The sequence below is a fragment of the Lissotriton vulgaris genome, chromosome 5 (assembly GCF_964263255.1).
Source record: "Lissotriton vulgaris chromosome 5, aLisVul1.2, whole genome shotgun sequence".
Classification (NCBI taxonomy): Eukaryota; Metazoa; Chordata; class Amphibia; order Caudata; family Salamandridae; genus Lissotriton; species Lissotriton vulgaris.
The window spans coordinates 1,178,970,899-1,178,988,955 of record NC_141693.1 but is presented as its reverse complement, the minus strand read 5'-3'; the positions used below and the strand labels follow the sequence as shown (position 1 = coordinate 1,178,988,955).

Here is an 18,057-nt window from a genome sequence, read left to right as displayed (position 1 = left end):
TTGCTGGAAACAAGAGATAAGAGAACAACCACATCTGACGGAAAGGACTAGTATCAAACAGCCTGCAGAGAGCATTAGGAGACTCAAAGATGCATCTTACCAGCACACTTACCACATACACAGAGTCAGTATGCCAATAGGACGTAATTCAGGTATGGCAGGGGTAATAAGCCAGGAACAGAGATACACTGAAATTACAAAACACTTCAGGTCCTGGCATTGTGGGTATTGCTTCTATATTAGACTGTGTAGAACAGAGTGTCTGCCCTGCCTCCGGGATAATAAGCCATGGGGAGTCTGACATCGAAATGATAGATAATCTTATAAGAATGCAGGGGCGGCAGGAAGAGATACACCCTGTGAACTAAGTGTGATTTCATGACTCCCTAATGTTTTATAAATTCACTCTTGTAATGGCCCAAAGAAGGTGTTGGCATACTAGGGTGCACTGTAATACCAGAAAACAATGAAGGGAAAGGGTCAAGCAGGTGACCTCTCTCTTCAAGAGTGAGGATGGTGACCTTTGAACTCACAGATTGCAGGTTCATCCAGGGAAGATGGTGTCCTCTGAAGTGAGTTAAGGATTCTCCCTACAGTAGGTTGGTGGCCTCTGCCTCAAGGAGCAGCATGTCTCTGAATATGGAATCAACCTCAAGGGCAGTCATTGCTTTGATGAGTAAGTGGGGCCTCTGGATTCAAGGGAAGTCAGATCTGATGACTGGGGCCAATGGATTCAAGGATGGTCAGCTCTTTGATGTCTTGATTCTGGCCTCTGTATTCTTTGGACGGAGATTCCCTTACAAGCAGAGATGTGCGACAGTGTATCAATTTTTCTACACAGAATTTGTTAAATTCCATAAACATTGTCTGGCATTACACACAATAACAGTGTCAGAAGGAAATGTTTTTTCCGGGTTCTTGCATGACATTGTTTAAGCAAACGCACCCCTCATGTGAAAACCACTCTCCAAATAAAACAGGAGACTAGCACTAACAGAAATTGTCTTTCTGCAAGACACTTTCATTGTAAACCTCTCTCCCTCAGATATATTGTGAGACATCTTCAGCAAGTTGCACTCTGCTTAAAAAATTTTACATTAATTTGTAAATCGTTTAGTTTACAAAACTCCTTGAACCTATTAAGTGCAGTTTGCAGCCCCCTATGTGTTTTTGAGAGGAGTAAAGTATCGTCAGCAAATATAAGCATCGGAAACTTGGTTCCACCTAAAGAGGGAGCGTCAGTGGGGGTGTTGGCAAAGAACTCCACCATCTGGTCAATAAACAATAGAAAAAGAGTAGGAGCCAAAACGCATCCCTGACCGACACCTCGCGTTACAGGAAAACTAGCCGTCACTTGCCCTTGGCCTCCCCACCTCACCCGGGCAAAGTTGTCCTCGTGCAATTTAACCACAAGTTCTAGGAGTTCGGGCGATAAGGGCAGATTTCTCAGGACGTCCCACAGTTTTGCCCTAGGCACAAGATCAAAGGCCGACTTAAGGTCCACAAAGGCGGCATAGATAGACCCACCGCCTAATAGCACCACCTTCCAGTATATCAGGGTGAATCTGAAAACCTGGTCGATGGTGCTGGTGCCTGATCTAAAGCCAGCCTGTAATGGGGAGATAATGCTATCCATCTCCATCCACCCCTGGATTCTAGCAAGAACCATCCTAGCGACTATTTTTTGTATAGAGTCGATTAAGCTTATGGGACGGTAGTTTCCCGGGACCAAACGGTCCCCTTTTTTGAAAATTGGAAGAATTTCCGGCCCTTTCCAGGACTCTGGAATCCTTGCCCCCTTTGCGATGGCATTGGCAAGCAAAGTTATATAGGGAACCCATAATTGGAGATTTGTTTTAAATCGGTCAGCAGGGATAGAATCCATCCCTGGGGCTTTCCCCGATTGTACTGAACTGAGTGCAAACTCGGTATCAGAGGTTGTAAAAACTAGCGTATGACTAGGGACAGCGAGCGGGGATGCACACAGTACTTGACCAATTTGGGGTTCTAAGTCCGGATCCTTAAACTGGCTGGAATAAAAGTCCACCCATACATCAGCTGGGGCGTGATTTACAGGAATTTGGGAATCCGGATTCCTACCCCATTTTACAATTTCCCAGAACTTTACTTGATTAGATGATTGGCAAGCCTCGAAGAGATCGGACCAATGACGCTCGTCCCATTCTCTCTTCGCGACCCACTGTACCTTTTTATACGTTTGGCGGGCCAATTTAATTTCTCTAGAGACCCTGGATTTAATGGCTTTTATTAGGCTGCTATGTGCCACCCTACAGTTCTTATTGTACCATTTTTTCTGAGCACCCAATGCCTTCACATTCCCACATTTTAGCGGCAGAGTTAAAAGGGCTTTGAGTTTAGTGAAGCACTGGTCGTGAAGATCACTAATCTGAGGAACAGCATCCATGGTGGGCGATAGATTTAAAATGGCACTCAATGTCATCGAGACTTCCTTTGCTATGCCATCTAACAAAGTGTGGTCTTCCACAACCCTACACCATTTAACCCTTCATCTATCATTGGACAGGACGGCCTCTGCCATTAAGCAGGATGTTGTTAGGGGTCTACCAGGGCCACCTAGAAGCTGCAGACTTAAAGACAATGGGTTATGGTCACTCTCCGGACGGACCACTACTTCCATATCGTCCACGAGTGACCAATATTCCATTTTGACCAAAATATAATCTATTCGGCTTTTGCTGATGCCATTGTCAAAAGTGGGTTTGCTAGCCTTATCGGAGGCTGTTCGCCCATTTGCCGCTCTCAGGCCCCACTCCAGACACAGCCCTAACCAATGGAGAGCAGCCTCGGTGGCCTTTTTACGATTGATCAAAGATAGAGACAGAATATTCCATACTGCATCTTCCTCAGCCCCCAAATCCTCGCCCTCACTAAACAGGGGTTCCAAGGTACAATTGAGGTCCCCTGCTATAAGGATTAATTTGTCTCTTCCTATCTGATCAAGATAAGAGTCGAAATCATCCAAAATGACCGGACAGAGCCCTCCTGGACGACCTCGAGCATAAATATTGATAACTACAATGTCCTGCAGGTTAGCCTTACTAAGCTTAGTTCCCAGGAGATCAGGGTTAACCCCTGCAATTTCAATTGGTCTATACCCAATAGACTGCCTAACCCAGATTTATAGGCCCCCTGAGGCTCTGCCTTTTGGACCCCTGATTGCTGGCTTATAAAAGTTTAAAAACCCTACCCGATATATAGGATCAGGAGCCCAACTCTCTTGGAGGATTACAGTATCAAAGGTATCAATAAAATCAGCCCAATCCTCCGAACCTATTCGTCCCTTTAACCCTGCGATGTTCCATGAAACAACTTTGAGCGGCTCAACCTGACTAAGGGGTGTGGCTTGATCCAAATCACACAGCTCCTCCCCAGTAATACTAACCATGCATGGTTGAGGGCTGGATGACAGGTTTACATCTGTACTGGTCTCAACAACCCTCTCCACAGCCTTCTCCATATGTCCTCCCGCGTAACTCAAGCTTATATTACAAACTCCATTATTGCCATTTACATGGTTGCTCAAATGACACCCTCTACTAGATGCGGGGTACAGTCAATCAATGCCCTCCAGGCCAGAGAGGGAATCAAAATGGTTAAACAGTTGTGGATAAAAAGGAGAATAAGGGATCCTATCCATCTGGGATCTATCAACGGGTCTTCTAGGCATCAGGGGGTTGGAAAAGGCCGCACCATATCTTTTAGGGTAAAAATAACCCAAACCCAAGGACTGCACATCCCCCATCCTCCCAAACCTTGCCTCCCTGCGTATGTAGTCAACCCCCCAGGGATCCCTGAAGTTTATAATGATACAATCCCCTTCTAGGTCCTTCTCACCTTGACCCACCAAATCCACTCTTCTGACATTCAGTATTTCGGTTGAGGAGGAGGGTGGGAGGGGTCGTTTTTTACTTAACCAAAAAACAACTTTGTTTTTGAGGTCACCATGAGATTCTGTTTGGCCCTCCCTAATGGGTGAAACACCCGTTAGGACGATTGTGTATGGAGTTGCATCGATAGGTAGATCAGTACGAGGGGAACCCCGTTTTTTGCCAGGATTACAATTTGAACTCCCAACTACTCTGGAACTTGCTTTGGGCTGAATGGGTGGTTTAGGACCACATTTCACAGAATTCTGTGCCGAAGTAACAGCAGTAGACTTGGAAGTACTTGGCTGGGGAGAGGGATTTGATTTAAAACTAGCCTTCTTGGGTTTCGAAGCCTGTACTAATGAGTCCAGAGTGGGCGCAGGTACATCATTTGAAGTGCTGCCCCTGGGACATATGCCGTCGGGATTATTTAAGACGGCCCGGGCAGAAGTGGGCTTAGCAATTACTAACTGGGACTGGGTATTTAGTGTACCTCCTCCCTGCGGTTTAGGAATACTAGAGGAGATGGAGTTAGACGGTGCAGCTTGGACATTAACCAGCTTTTTTAACATACAGGTGTTTGTATTGACAAGATTCTCAAGCACATCTAATTTTGAGTTCATAAGTCTGGTACTTTCAAGTACAGGCAGCAAGAGAGTTTTAATTAATACTTCCATCTTTGCCATGAGGCCATCGTCACCACTATTGCTCGCAGTGCAGGAGTTTGGCAACCCAGATGCAACTTGGGAAGGAAGCCCGTGAACACTAGAAACCAGGGTAGGCTGTGAGCCAGTAATAGCCTCGGGGTTAGAGGTTAATGGTGATGTGTAAGCTATTTTGGATACTTTTGAAACACCTCCCCTCTGCCGACCCGTGTTTCTCTTCCTCTTGCAGGGATGGTTCCTTGGTGAATCCTCTTCTGGGGATAAATCTAATTGGGATTGACTTAATAAGAGCATACTTCCCCCCCACCCCGCTACCAGATGAATCACTGGAGTTTAAGTCACTGCAACTTGATACCAAAGAAACTCCCACAGCATCACGGTGAACATCCACCAATACAGGAACCAAGTAATGGTTAGTACCTGTTAGTAATACTTCAGGACTAGACACTGCGGCAATAGGGCCTAACGAGGAACGTTTCTCACTGACAAGATCTAGTGAGAGCCGTTTCTCGGCAAAAGCTATGTCCTTCTCCAAAATTCCAGTAGCTTTAATGAGGAAGGCATCCAGGGGACCAGAAACCACCCCCTTTGAGGTTTGCAACTGCACAATTCGTTCCTTTCCGGAACGTAGAGGCATGGTTAATGCAACCTAGCAACAAAAGCGGAGAAGGGGAAGGGGGGAATCTATAATGAACCAGGGGAGAATCGCAATACCTCGTAAGTTAAACAGTGAGGGCCAGTAGATACAAACAAACCAAGGGGTATGGCCCAGCCCAACCTTGCCCGACCACGGACGGCCACAGACCGCCCCGCCCTTGTCCCGGGCTTCTCCCGGACTTCTCCTGCGCGCTCCCGCGCAGCGGCAGTAAGTTCTACTAATATTGGATATGAGCCGCCCAGGGGGCGGGGCTAGCAGGGAGAGCGGGCCAGGTGTAGCGAGTTGGCCAGGCAGGGACTCCTGGTAGATGGAGTCCCCGCTATATCGCTCGCAGCCCTGCTACAGTGCCCCTAGGTTCCCCAGTTGCCGTAAGCCTCCACTTAGTCCGCAAGACCCCCGCAGTCCTCCTTCACGATGCAGGACCCGTGAAGCGGGTCCAGCGAGTTGTTAGCTGTGTAGGCAAAGAGGAGCAGCCCAGCGGGAGGATCCAGGAAGTGTAAAACCACACAGGGCAAAGTCACGATGCAAGAGTCTCACCGAGACAGCGGGCAGGAAAGTTTTAATGGTGATCTGTGCGTAGGGGGCGGGGCTAGCAGGGAGAGCGGGCCAGGTGTAGCGAGTTGGCAAGGCAGGGACTCCTGGTAGATGGAGTCCCCGCTATATCGCTCGCAGCCCTGCTACAGTGCCCCTAGGTTCCCCAGTTGCCGTAAGCCTCCACTTAGTCCGCAAGACCCCCGCAGTCCTCCTTCACGATGCGGGACCCGCGAAGCGGGTCCGGTGAGTTGTTAGATGTGTAGGCAAAGAGGAGCAGCCCAGCGGGAGGATCCAGGAAGTGTAAAACCACACAGGGCAAGGTCACGATGCAAGAGTCCACAGAGCAGTTTCTAGCCATGTTATCCAATGGTAGGTGGATAACATGGCTAAGTAATGCATGAATATCGCGGACGTTTCAGCGATATTCATGCATTTTGGCCGATTTTTATCGCTTAGGAGATAAACCTTGATAACAGCAAGGTTTCTAAGCGATAAAAGTAGGCGAAGCACGGCGATAAAATTATAGCCGCTAAACAAGCTTAGCGATAATTATCGCTTATGCTTGGTAATATGCCCCAGTATTATTTACTATTCCAACTCCAGCCTACGTACAGTAGGGAAGGTGTTAGAATAGTAAATCACACTATTTCTTAGTCTAGGGCGCCCTCCAGTGCTAGTCGTGGTAATGACTTGCGTTGTTAAAACAGCGATGTGAATGTACTGGGGTGTACTGGGGTGTTTTGACCGCATTGTTAAGTCGTTTTCCCCTGGTCACTGGCTAGTGACCCAGACTCTGTCCCCTCTGGTTTCAGGTTCTTCAGATCTCTGATCCACCCTTGGATCCCTCCGGAAACCTTCCACTTGAACTCCAGCAGCACTTTGCAGCAGCTCTCCATTGAAATCGACTACGAAACCCGGCACGAAAAGACACCAATGCACCCGAACTCCCTGAGTGAGGTAACTCGAGTACTCCGGTGCTCCCGTGGGTGTTGTCTCTAGAACCTCCTAGTTCTAAGGGGGTTTGCTCCAAGTCCTCTTCTAAGTATCCTTTATCTGTAATTTTCCAACCACGACTTTCTCCATAGAAGTTAAAAGTGATTCGCGGCTGTGTTTAGAGACTGCACGCGTCCCCTGTGGGTCCCCTGTGTCACTACCTTGGGTGGTTCCTGGTGGCCCCAGCAGTTATTCAGGCTCTAGGCCTGTGCTCTATGTAAGTCGTGGTACTTATACCACTTTCTTAATATATGGTTGTGTATGCCCCTGGGGCTCAACGTGTATTGTGCTAATTTACTGTGTGCTAAATAGGTTTACCGTATGAACTTTTGCCACTAGCCTCATAAAGAGACTAGTGGGATGTGTTTAGAATAAATACATATATTTTATATGTATACCTGGTGTGGTTCTCCTTTCATTTGGTCATTCACGAGATTATAGACTGGTAAAACAAGATGCTTTACATTCCTCCAAGACTTAGCCTGAATGCTGCTCTCCACAGCTACCACTAGGATAGCTTTCTATATAGGTTGTCTTTAAACCTACCATCAATAAGGGTCGTTTGGACTGGTGTAAGGTGCCCACTAGAATAGTGGACAGCATATGCCAGGACAACTTCTCACAGCTGCAAACAGTTCTTTTGAGGAGTTTGCGTCTGCCTCAATTTCGTTGGGGGAGTAGGCCAATTTCTTCTTGCGAATCAGCATCTAATATCTAGATAGATATATCCTATATTTGACCTTTTCTGAGCCACAGTATCTCAATCTCTCCATCTTTTTTCATGTCTCATGCAGACCTGTTTAAGGGCCCTTATGTCGTCAGAGATGATCTCATTTGATCTAGGTCCTTTTCACAGGTGCCAAGATGGTGCTGGCCAAGTCTGGCTAGATTGTCTTTGATCTTATTGGAGACAATTACATGACCTTCATGATTATGCTAATCTAGATCCCACCATAAGCACAATATGGCCGTTTAAGAAAATATCATACGACCCAGGTGGGACTCGAACCCACAATACCCAGCTTTGGAGGCTGATGCCTTATCCATTAGGCCACTGGGCCTTGCTGGAAACAAGAGATAAGAGAACAACCACATCTGACGGAAAGGACTAGTATCAAACAGCCTGCAGAGAGCATTAGCAGACTCAAAGATAAATCTTACCAGCACACTTACCACATACACAGAGTCAGTATGCCAATAGGACGTAATTCAGGTATGGCAGGGGTAATAAGCCAGAAACAGAGATACACTGAAATTACAAAACACTTCAGGTCCTGGCATTGTGGGTATTGCTTCTATATTAGACTGTGTAGAACAGAGTGTCTGCCCTGCCTCCGGGATAATAAGCCATGGGGAGTCTGACATCGAAATGATAGATAATCTTATAAGAATGCAGGGGCGGCAGGAAGAGATACACCCTGTGAACTAAGTGTGATTTCAGGACTCCCTATTGTTTTGTAAATTCACTCTTGTAATGGCCCAAAGAAGGTTTTGGCATACTAGGGTGCACTGTAATACCAGAAAACAATGAAGGGAAAGGGTCAAGCAGGTGACCTCTCTCTTCAAGAGTGAGGATGGTGACCTTTGAACTCACAGATTGCAGGTTCATCCAGGGAAGATGGTGTCCTCTGAAGTGAGTTAAGGATTCTCCCTACGGTAGGTTGGTGGCCTCTGCCTCAAGGAGCAGCATGTCTCTGAATATGGAATCAAACTCAAGGGCAGTCATTACTTTGATGAGTAAGTGGGGCCTCTGGATTCAAGGGAAGTCAGATCTGATGACTGGAGCCAATGGATTCAAGGATGGTCAGCTCTTTGATGTCTTGATTCTGGCCTCTGTATTCTTTGGACGGAGATTCCCTTACAAGCAGAGATGTGGGACAGTGTATCAATTTTTCTACACAGAATTTGTTAACTTCCATAAACATTGTCTGGCATTACACACAATAACAGTGTCAGAAGGAAATGTTTTTTCCGGGTTCTTGCATGACATTGTTTAAGCAAACGCACCCCTCATGTGAAAACAACTCTCCAAATAAAACAGGAGACTAGCACTAACAGAAATTGTCTTTCTGCAAGACACTTTCATTGTAAACCTCTCTCCCTCAGATATATTGTGAGACGTCTTCAGCAAGTTGCACTCTGCTTAAAAAATGTTACATTAATTTGTAAATCGTTTAGTTTACAAAACTCCTTGAACCTATTAAGTGCAGTTTGCAGCCCCCTATGTGTTTTTGAGAGGAGTAAAGTATCGTCAGCAAATATAAGCTTTGGAAACTTGGTTCCACCTAAAGAGGGAGCGTCAGTGGGGGTGTTGGCAAAGAACTTCACCACCTTGTCAATGAACAATAGAAAAAGAGTAGGAGCCGAAACGCATCCCTGACCGACACCTCGCGTTACAGGAAAACTAGCCGTCACTTGCCCTTGGCCTCCCCACCTAACCCGGGCAAAGTTGTCCTCGTGCAATTTAACCACAAGGTCTAGGAGTTCGGGCGGTAAGGGCAGATTTCTCAGGACGTCCCACAGTTTTGCCCTAGGCACAAGATCAAAGGCCGACTTAAGGTCCACAAAGGTGGCATAGATGGACCCACCGCCTAATAGCACCACCTTCCAGTATATCAGGGTGAATCTGAAAACCTGGTCAATGGTGCAGGTGCCTGATCTAAAGCCAGCCTGTAATGGGGAGAGAATGCTATCCATCTCCATCCACCCCTGGATTCTAGCAAGAACCATCCTAGCGACTATTTTTTGTATTGAGTTGATTAAGCTTATGGGACGGTAGTTTCCCGGGACCAAACAGTCCCCTTTTTTGAAAATTGGAAGAATTTCCGCCCCTTTCCAGGACTCTGGAAACCTTGCCCCCTTTGCGATGGCATTGGCAAGCAAAGTTATATAGGGAACCCATAATTGGAGATTTGTTTTAAATCGGTCAGCAGGGATAGAATCCATCCCTGGAGCTTTCCCCGATTGTACTGAACTGAGTGCAAACTCGGTATCAGAGGTTGTAAAAACTAGCGTATGACTAGGGACAGCGAGCGGGGATGCACACAGTACTTGACCAATTTGGGGTTCTAAGTCCGGATCCTTAAACTGGCTGGAATAAAAGTCCACCCATACATCAGCTGGGGCGTGATTTACAGGAATTTGGGAATCCGGATTCCTACCCCATTTTACAATTTCCCAGAACTTTACTTGATTTGATGATTGGCAAGCCTCGAAGAGATCGGACCAATGACGCTCGTCCCATTCTCTCTTCGCGACCCACTGTACCTTTTTATACGTTTGGCGGGCCAATTTAATTTCTCTAGAGACCCTGGATTTAATGGCTTTTATTAGGCTGCTATGTGCCACCCTACAGTTCTTATTGTACCATTTTTTCTGAGCACCCAATGCCTTCACATTCCCACGTTTTAGCGGCAGAGTTAAAAGGGTTTTGAGTTTAGTGAAGCACTGGTCGTGAAGATCACTAATCTGAGGAACAGCATCCATGGTGGGCGATAGATTTAAAATGGCACTCAATGTCATCGAGACTTCCTTTGCTATGCCATCTAACAAAGTGTGGTCTTCCACAACCCTACACCATTTAACCCTTCTTCTATCATTGGACAGGACGGCCTCTGCCATTAAGCAGGATGTTGTTAGGGGCCTACCAAGGGCCACCTGGAAGCTGCAGACTTAAAGACAATAGGTTATGGTCACTCTCCGGACGGACCACAACTTCCATATCGTCCACGAGTGACCAATATTCCATTTTGACCAAAATATAATCTATTCCGCTTTTGCTGATCCCATTGTCAAAAGTGGGTTTGCTAGCCTTATCGGAGGCTGTTCGCCCATTTGCCGCTCTCAGGCCCCACTCCAGTCACAGCCCTAACCAATGGAGAGCAGCCTCGGTGGCCTTTTTACGATTGATCAAAGATAGAGACGGAATATTCCATACTGCATCTTCCTCAGCCCCCAAATCCTCCCCCTCACTAAACAGGGGTTCCAAGGTACAATTGAGGTCCCCTGCTATAAGGATTAATTTGTCTCTTCCTATCTGCTCAAGATAAGAGTCCAAACCATCCAAAATGACCGGACAGCGCCCTCCTGGACGACCTTGAGCATAAATATTGATAACTGCAATGTCCTGCAGGTTAGCCTTACTAAGCTTAATTCCCAGGAGATCAGGGTTAACCCCTGCAATTTCAATTGGTCTATACCCAATAGACTGCCTAACCCAGATTATTAGGCCCCCTGAGGCTCTGCCTTTTGGACCCCTGATTGCTGGCTTATAAAAGTTTAAAAACCCTACCCGATATATAGGATCAGGAGCCCAACTCTCTTGGAGGATTACAATATCAAAGGTATCAATAAAATCAGCCCAATCCTCCGAACCTATTCGTCCCTTTAACCCTGCGATGTTCCATGAAACAACTTTGAGCGGCTCAACCTGACTAAGGGGTGTGGCTTGATCCAAATCACACAATTCCTCCCCAGTATTACTAACCATGCATGGTTGAGGGCTGGATGACAGGTTTACATCTGTACTGGTCTCAACAACCCTCTCCACAGCCTTCTCCATATGTCCTCCCGCATAACTCAAGCTTATATTACAAACTCCATTATTGCCATTTACATGGTTTCTCAAATGACACCCTCTACTAGATGCGGGGTACAGTCAATCAATGCCCTCCAGGCCAGAGAGGGAATCAAAATGGTTAAACAGTTGTGGATAAAAAGGAGGATAAGGGATCCTATCCATCTGGGATCTACCAACGGGTCTTCTAGGCATCAGGGGGTTGGAAAAGGCCGCACCATATCTTTTAGGGTAAAAATAACCCAAACCCAAGGACTGCACATCCCCCATCCTCCCAAACCTTGCCTCCCTGCGTATGTAGTCAACCACCCAGGGATCCCTGAAGTTTATAATGATACAATCCCCTTCTAGGTCCTTCTCACATTGACCCACCCAATCCACTCTTCTGACATTCAGTATCTCGGTTGAGGAGGAGGGTGGGAGGGGTCGGTTTTTACTTAACCAAAAAACAACTTTGTTTTTGAGGTCACCATGAGATTCTGTTTGGCCCTCCCTAATGGGTGAAACACCCGTTAGGACGATTGTATATGGAGTTGCATCGATAGGTAGATCAGTACGAGGGGAACCCCGTTTTTTGCCAGGATTACAATTTGCACTCCCAACTACTCTGGAACTTGCTTTGGGCTGAATGGGTGGTTTCGGACCACATTTCACAGAACTCTGTGCCTAAGTAACAGCAGTAGACTAGGAAGTACTTGGCTGGGGAGAGGGATTTGATTTAAAACTGGCCTTCTTGGGTTTCGAAGCCTGTACTAATGCATCCAGAGTGGGCGCAGGTACATCATTTGAAGTGCTGCCGCCCCTGGGACATATGCCGTCGGGATTATTTAAGACGGCCCGGGCAGAAGTTGGCTTAGCAATTACTAACTGGGACTGGTTATTTAGTGTAGCTCCTCCCTGGGGTTTAGGAATACTAGAGGAGATGGAGTTAGACGGTGCAGCTTGGACATTAACCAGCTTTTTTAACATACAGGTGTTTGTATTGACAAGATTCTCAAGCACATCTAATTTTGAGTTCATAAGTCTGGTTCTTTCAAGTACAGGCAGCAAGAGAGTTTTAATTAATACTTCCATCTTTGCTATGAGGCCATCGTCACCACTATTGCTCGCAGGGCAGGAGTTTGGCAACCCAGATGCAACTTGGGAAGGAAGCCCGTGAACACTAGAAAGGCTGTGAGCCAGGCTGTGAGCCAGTAATAGCCTCGGGGTTAGAGGTTAATTGTGATGTGTAAGCTATTGTGGATATTTTTGAAACACCTCCCCTCTGCCGACCCGTGTTTCTCTTCCTCTTGCAGGGATGGTTCCTTGGGGAATCCTCTTCTGGGGATAAATCTAATTGGGATTGACTTAATAAGAGCATACTTCCCCCCACCCCGCTACCAGATGAATCACTGGAGTTTAAGTCACTGCAACTTGATACCAAAGGAACTCCCACTGCATCACGGTGAACATCCACCAATACAGGAACCAAGGAATGGTTAGTACCTGTTAGTAATACTTCAGGACTAGACACTGCGGCAATAGGGCCTAACGAGGAACGTTTCTCACTGACAAGATCTAGTGAGAGCCGTTTCTCTGCAAAAGCTATTTCCTTCTCCAAAATTCCAGTAGCTTTAATGAGGTAGGCATCCAGGGGACCAGAAACAACCCCCTTTGAGGTTTGCAACTGCGCAATTCGTTCCTTTCCGGAACGTAGAGGCATGGTTAATGCAACCTAGCAACAAAAGTGGAGAAGGGGAAGGGGAGAATCTATAATGAACCAGGGGAGAATCGCAATTTCTCGTAAGTTAAACAGTGAGGCCAGTAGATACAAACAAACCAAGGGGTATTGCCCAACCCAACCTTGCCCGACCACGGACGGCCACAGACGGCCCCGCCCTTGTCCCGGGCTTCTCTCGCGCGCTCCCGCGCAGCGGCAGTAAGTTCTACTAATATTGGATATGAGCCGCCCAGGGGGCGGGGCTAGCAGGGAGAGTGGGCCAGGTGTAGCGAGTTGGCCAGGCAGGGACTCCTGGTAGATGGAGTCCCCGCTATATCGCTCGCAGCCCTGCTACAGTGCCCCTAGGTTCCCCAGTTGCCGTAATCCTTCACTTAGTCCGCAAGACCCCCGCAGTCCTCCTTCACGATACGGGACCCGTGAAGCGGGTCCAGCGAGTTGTTAGCTGTGTAGGCAAAGAGGAGCAGCCCAGCGGGAGTATCCAGGAAGTGTAAAACCACACAGGGCAAAGTCACGATGCAAGAGTCTCACAGAGACAGCGGGCAGGAAAGTTTTAATGGTGATCTGTGCGCAGGGGCGGGGCTAGCAGGGAGAGCGGGCCAGGTGTAGCGAGTTGGCCAGGCAGGGACTCCTGGTAGATGGAGTCCCCGCTATATCGCTCGCAGCCCTGCTACAGTGCCCCTAGGTTCCCCAGTTGCCGTAAGCCTCCACTTAGTCCGCAAGACCCCCGCAGTCCTCCTTCACGATGCGGGACCCACGAAGCGGGTCCGGTGAGTTGTTAGCTGTGTAGGCAAAGAGGAGCAGCCCAGCGGGAGGATCCAGGAAGTGTAAAACCACACAGGGCAAAGTCAAGATGCAAGATTCCCCAGAGCAGTTTCTAGCCATGTTATCCAATGGTAGGTGGATAACATGGCTAAGTAATGCATGAATATCGCGGACGTTTCAGCGATATTCATGCATTTCGGCCGATTTTTATCGCTTAGGAGATAAACCTTGATAACAGCAAGGTTTCTAAGCGATAAAAGTAGGCGAAGCACGGCGATAAAATTATAGCCGCTAAACAAGCTTAGCGATAATTATCGCTTATGCTTGGTAATATGCCCCAGTATTATTTACTATTCCAACTCCAGCCTACGTACAGTAGGGAAGGTGTTGGAATAGTAAATCACACTATTTCTTAGTCTAGGGCGCCCTCCAGTGCTAGTCGTGGTAATGACTTGCGTTGTTAAAACAGCGATGTGAATGTACTGGGGTGTACTGGGGTGTTTTGACCGCGTTGTTAAGTCGTTTTCCCCTGGTCACTGGCTAGTGACCCAGACTCTGTCCCCTCTGGTTTCAGGTGCTTCAGATCTCTGATCCACCCTTGGCTCCCTCCGGACACTTTCCACTTGGACTCCAGCAGCACTTTGCAGCAGCTCTCCATTGAAATCGACTACGAAACCCGGCACGAAAAGACACCAATGCACCCGAACTCCCTGAGTGAGGTAACTCGAGTACTCCGGTGCTCCCGTGGGTGTTGTCTCTAGAACCTCCTAGTTCTAAGGGGGTTTTCTCCAAGTCCTCTTCTAAGTATCCTTTATCTGTAATTTTCCAACCACGACTTTCTCCATAGAAGTTAAAAGTCATTCGTGGCTGTGTTTAGAGACTGCATGCGTCCCCGGTGGGTCCCCTGTGTCACTACCTTGGGTGGTTCCTGGTGGCCCCAGCAGTTCTTCAGGCTCTAGGCCTGTGCTCTATGTAAGTCATGGTACTTATACCACTTTCTTAATATATGGTTGTGTATGCCCCTGGGGCTCAACGTGTATTGTGCTAATTTACTGTGTGCTAAATAGGTTTACCGTATGAACTTTTGCCACTAGCCTCATAAAGAGACTAGTGGGATGTGTTTAGAATAAATACATATATTTTATATATATACATGGTGTGGTTCTACTTTCATTTGGTCATTCACGAGATTATAGACTGGTAAAACAAGATGCTATACATTCCTCCAAGACTTAGGCTGAATGCTGCTCTCCACATTTACCACTAGGATAGCTTTCTATATAGGTTGTCTTTAAACCTACCATCAATAAGGGTCGTTTGGACTGGTGCAAGGTGCCCACTAGAATAGTGGACAGCATATGCCAGGACAACTTCTCACAGCTGCAAACAGTTCTTTTGAGGAGTTCGCGTCTGCCTCAATTTCGTTGGGGGAGTAGGCCAATTTCTTCTTGCGAATCAGCATCTTATATCTAGATAGATATATCCTATATTTGACCTTTTCTGAGTCACAGTACCTCAATCTCTCCATCTTTTTTCTTGTCTCATGCAGACCTGTTTAAGGGCCCTTATGTCGTCAGAGATGATCTCATTTGATCTTGGTCCTTTTCACAGGTGCCAAGATGGTGCTGGCCAAGTCTGGCTAGATTGTCTTTGATCTTATTGGAGACAATTACATGACCTTCATGATTATGCTAATCTAGATCCCACCATAAGCACAATATGGCCGTTTAAGAAAATATCATACGACCCAGGTGGGACTCGAACCCACAATCCCCAGCTTCGGAGGCTGATGCCTTATCCATTAGGCCACTGGGCCTTGCTGGAAACAAGAGATAAGAGAACAACCACATCTGACGGAAAGGACTAGTATCAAACAGCCTGCAGAGAGCATTAGGAGACTCAAAGATGCATCTTACCAGCACACTTACCACATACACAGAGTCAGTATGCCAATAGGACGTAATTCAGGTATGGCAGGGGTAATAAGCCAGGAACAGAGATACACTGAAATTACAAAACACTTCAGGTCCTGGCATTGTGGGTATTGCTTCTATATTAGACTGTGTAGAAGAGAGTGTCTGCCCTGCCTCCGGGATAATAAGCCATGGGGAGTCTGACATCGAAATGATAGATGATCTTATAAGAATGCAGGGGCGGCAGGAAGAGAAACACCCTGTGAACTAAGTGTGATTTCATGACTCCCTATTGTTTTGTAAATTCACTCTTGTAATGGCCCAAAGAAGGTGTTGGCATACTAGGGTGCACTGTAATACCAGAAAACAATGAAGGGAAAGGGTCAAGCAGGTGACCTCTCTCTTCAAGAGTGAGGATGGTGACCTTTGAACTCACAGATTGCAGGTTCATCCAGGGAAGATGGTGTCCTCTGAAGTGAGTTAAGGATTCTCCCTACGGTAGGTTGGTGGCCTCTGCCTCAAGGAGCAGCATGTCTCTGAATATGGAATCAAACTCAAGGGCAGTCATTACTTTGATGAGTAAGTGGGGCCTCTGGATTCAAGGGAAGTCAGATCTGATGATTGGGCCAATGGATTCAAGGATGGTCAGCTCTTTGATGTCTTGATTCTGGCCTCTGTATTCTTTGGACGGAGATTCCCATACAAGCAGAGATGTGCGACAGTGTATCAATTTTTCTACACAGAATTTGTTAAATTCCATAAACATTGTCTGGCATTACACACAATAACAGTGTCAGAAGGAAATGTTTTTTCCGGGTTCTTGCATGACATTGTTTAAGCAAACGCACCCCTCATGTGAAAACCACTCTCCAAATAAAACAGGAGACTAGCACTAACAGAAATTGTCTTTCTGCAAGACACTTTCATTGTAAACCTCTCTCCCTCAGATATATTATGAGACGTCTTCAGCAAGTTGCACTCTGCTTAAAAAATGTTACATTAATTTGTAAATCGTTTAGTTTACAAAACTCCTTGAACCTATTAAGTGCAGTTTGCAGCCCCCTATGTGTTTTTGAGCGGAGTAAAGTATCGTCAGCAAATATAAGCATCGGAAACTTGGTTCCACCTAAAGAGGGAGCGTCAGTGGGGGTGTTGGCAAAGAACTCCACCACCTGGTCAATGAACAATAGAAAAAGAGTAGGAGCCAAAACGCATCCCTGACCGACACCTCGCGTTACAGGAAAACTAGCCGTCACTTGCCCTTGGCCTCCCCACCTCACCCGGGCAAAGTTGTCCTCGTGCAATTTAACCACAAGTTCTAGGAGTTCGGGCGGTAAGGGCAGATTTCTCAGGACGTCCCACAGTTTTGCCCTAGGCACAAGATCAAAGGCCGACTTAAGGTCCACAAAGGTGGCATAGATGGACCCACCGCCTAATAGCACCACCTTCCAGTATATCAGGGTGAATCTGAAAACCTGGTCAATGGTGCTGGTGCCTGATCTAAAGCCAGCCTGTAATGGGGAGAGAATGCTATCCATCTCCATCCACCCCTGGATTCTAGCAAGAACCATCCTAGCGACTATTTTTTGTATGGAGTCGATTAAGCTTATGGGACGGTAGTTTCCCGGGACCAAACGGTCCCCTTTTTTGAAAATTGGAAGAATTTCCGCCCCTTTCCAGGACTCTGGAATCCTTGCCCCCTTTGCGATGGCATTGGCAAGCAAAGTTATATAGGGAACCCATAATTGGAGATTTGTTTTAAATCGGTCAGCAGGGATAGAATCCATCCCTGGGGCTTTCCCCGATTGTAAATGTAAAATGTAAAGTATTTGTAGAGCGCACTGCTACCAAGCGGTTTCGTGGCGCTATTACTCATACCGCTGTGGAACCCTTCCTGGCTTTCCCTGTGAAGTGTCCACTCCCAGGGTGAAGCCAGGCATCCTAGCGCTGTTGGGGCCGTTGTGGAGATTAAGCAAGCTATTGCCCAGAGTTGCAGCGTGGGACCCATGATTGGAATAGGCACTGAGGCGAGAATATCAGGTCCGAGGAATTTTGGAGCCCGAGACCCACCGAGGTGGGAATCGAACCCTGGTCCCGGGCCAGAGCTCTGCATCAAGGTCTGCCACTCTAACCATTGAGCCACACTCCTCCGATTGTACTGAACTGAGTGCAAATTCGGTATCAGAGGTTGTAAAAACTAGCGTATGACTAGGGGCAGCGAGCGGGGATGCACACAGTACTTGACCAATTTGGGGTTCTAAGTCCGGATCCTTAAACTGGCTGGAATAAAAGTCCCCCCATACATCAGCTGGGACGTGATTTACAGGA

At 47.1% G+C, this 18,057-nt stretch overlaps 2 non-coding genes across 2 annotated transcripts; both read right to left on the bottom strand.

Annotated features, from left to right (window-relative positions):
- Positions 1-7,746: 7,746 nt before the first annotated feature.
- TRNAW-CCA (transfer RNA tryptophan (anticodon CCA)) lies at positions 7,747-7,819 on the bottom strand. The gene has a single exon. It is a non-coding gene; the product is annotated as a tRNA-Trp (tRNA).
- A 7,740-nt stretch (positions 7,820-15,559) lies between these two features.
- On the bottom strand, positions 15,560-15,632 carry TRNAR-CCG (transfer RNA arginine (anticodon CCG)). The gene has a single exon. It is a non-coding gene; the product is annotated as a tRNA-Arg (tRNA).
- Positions 15,633-18,057: the final 2,425 nt, after the last annotated feature.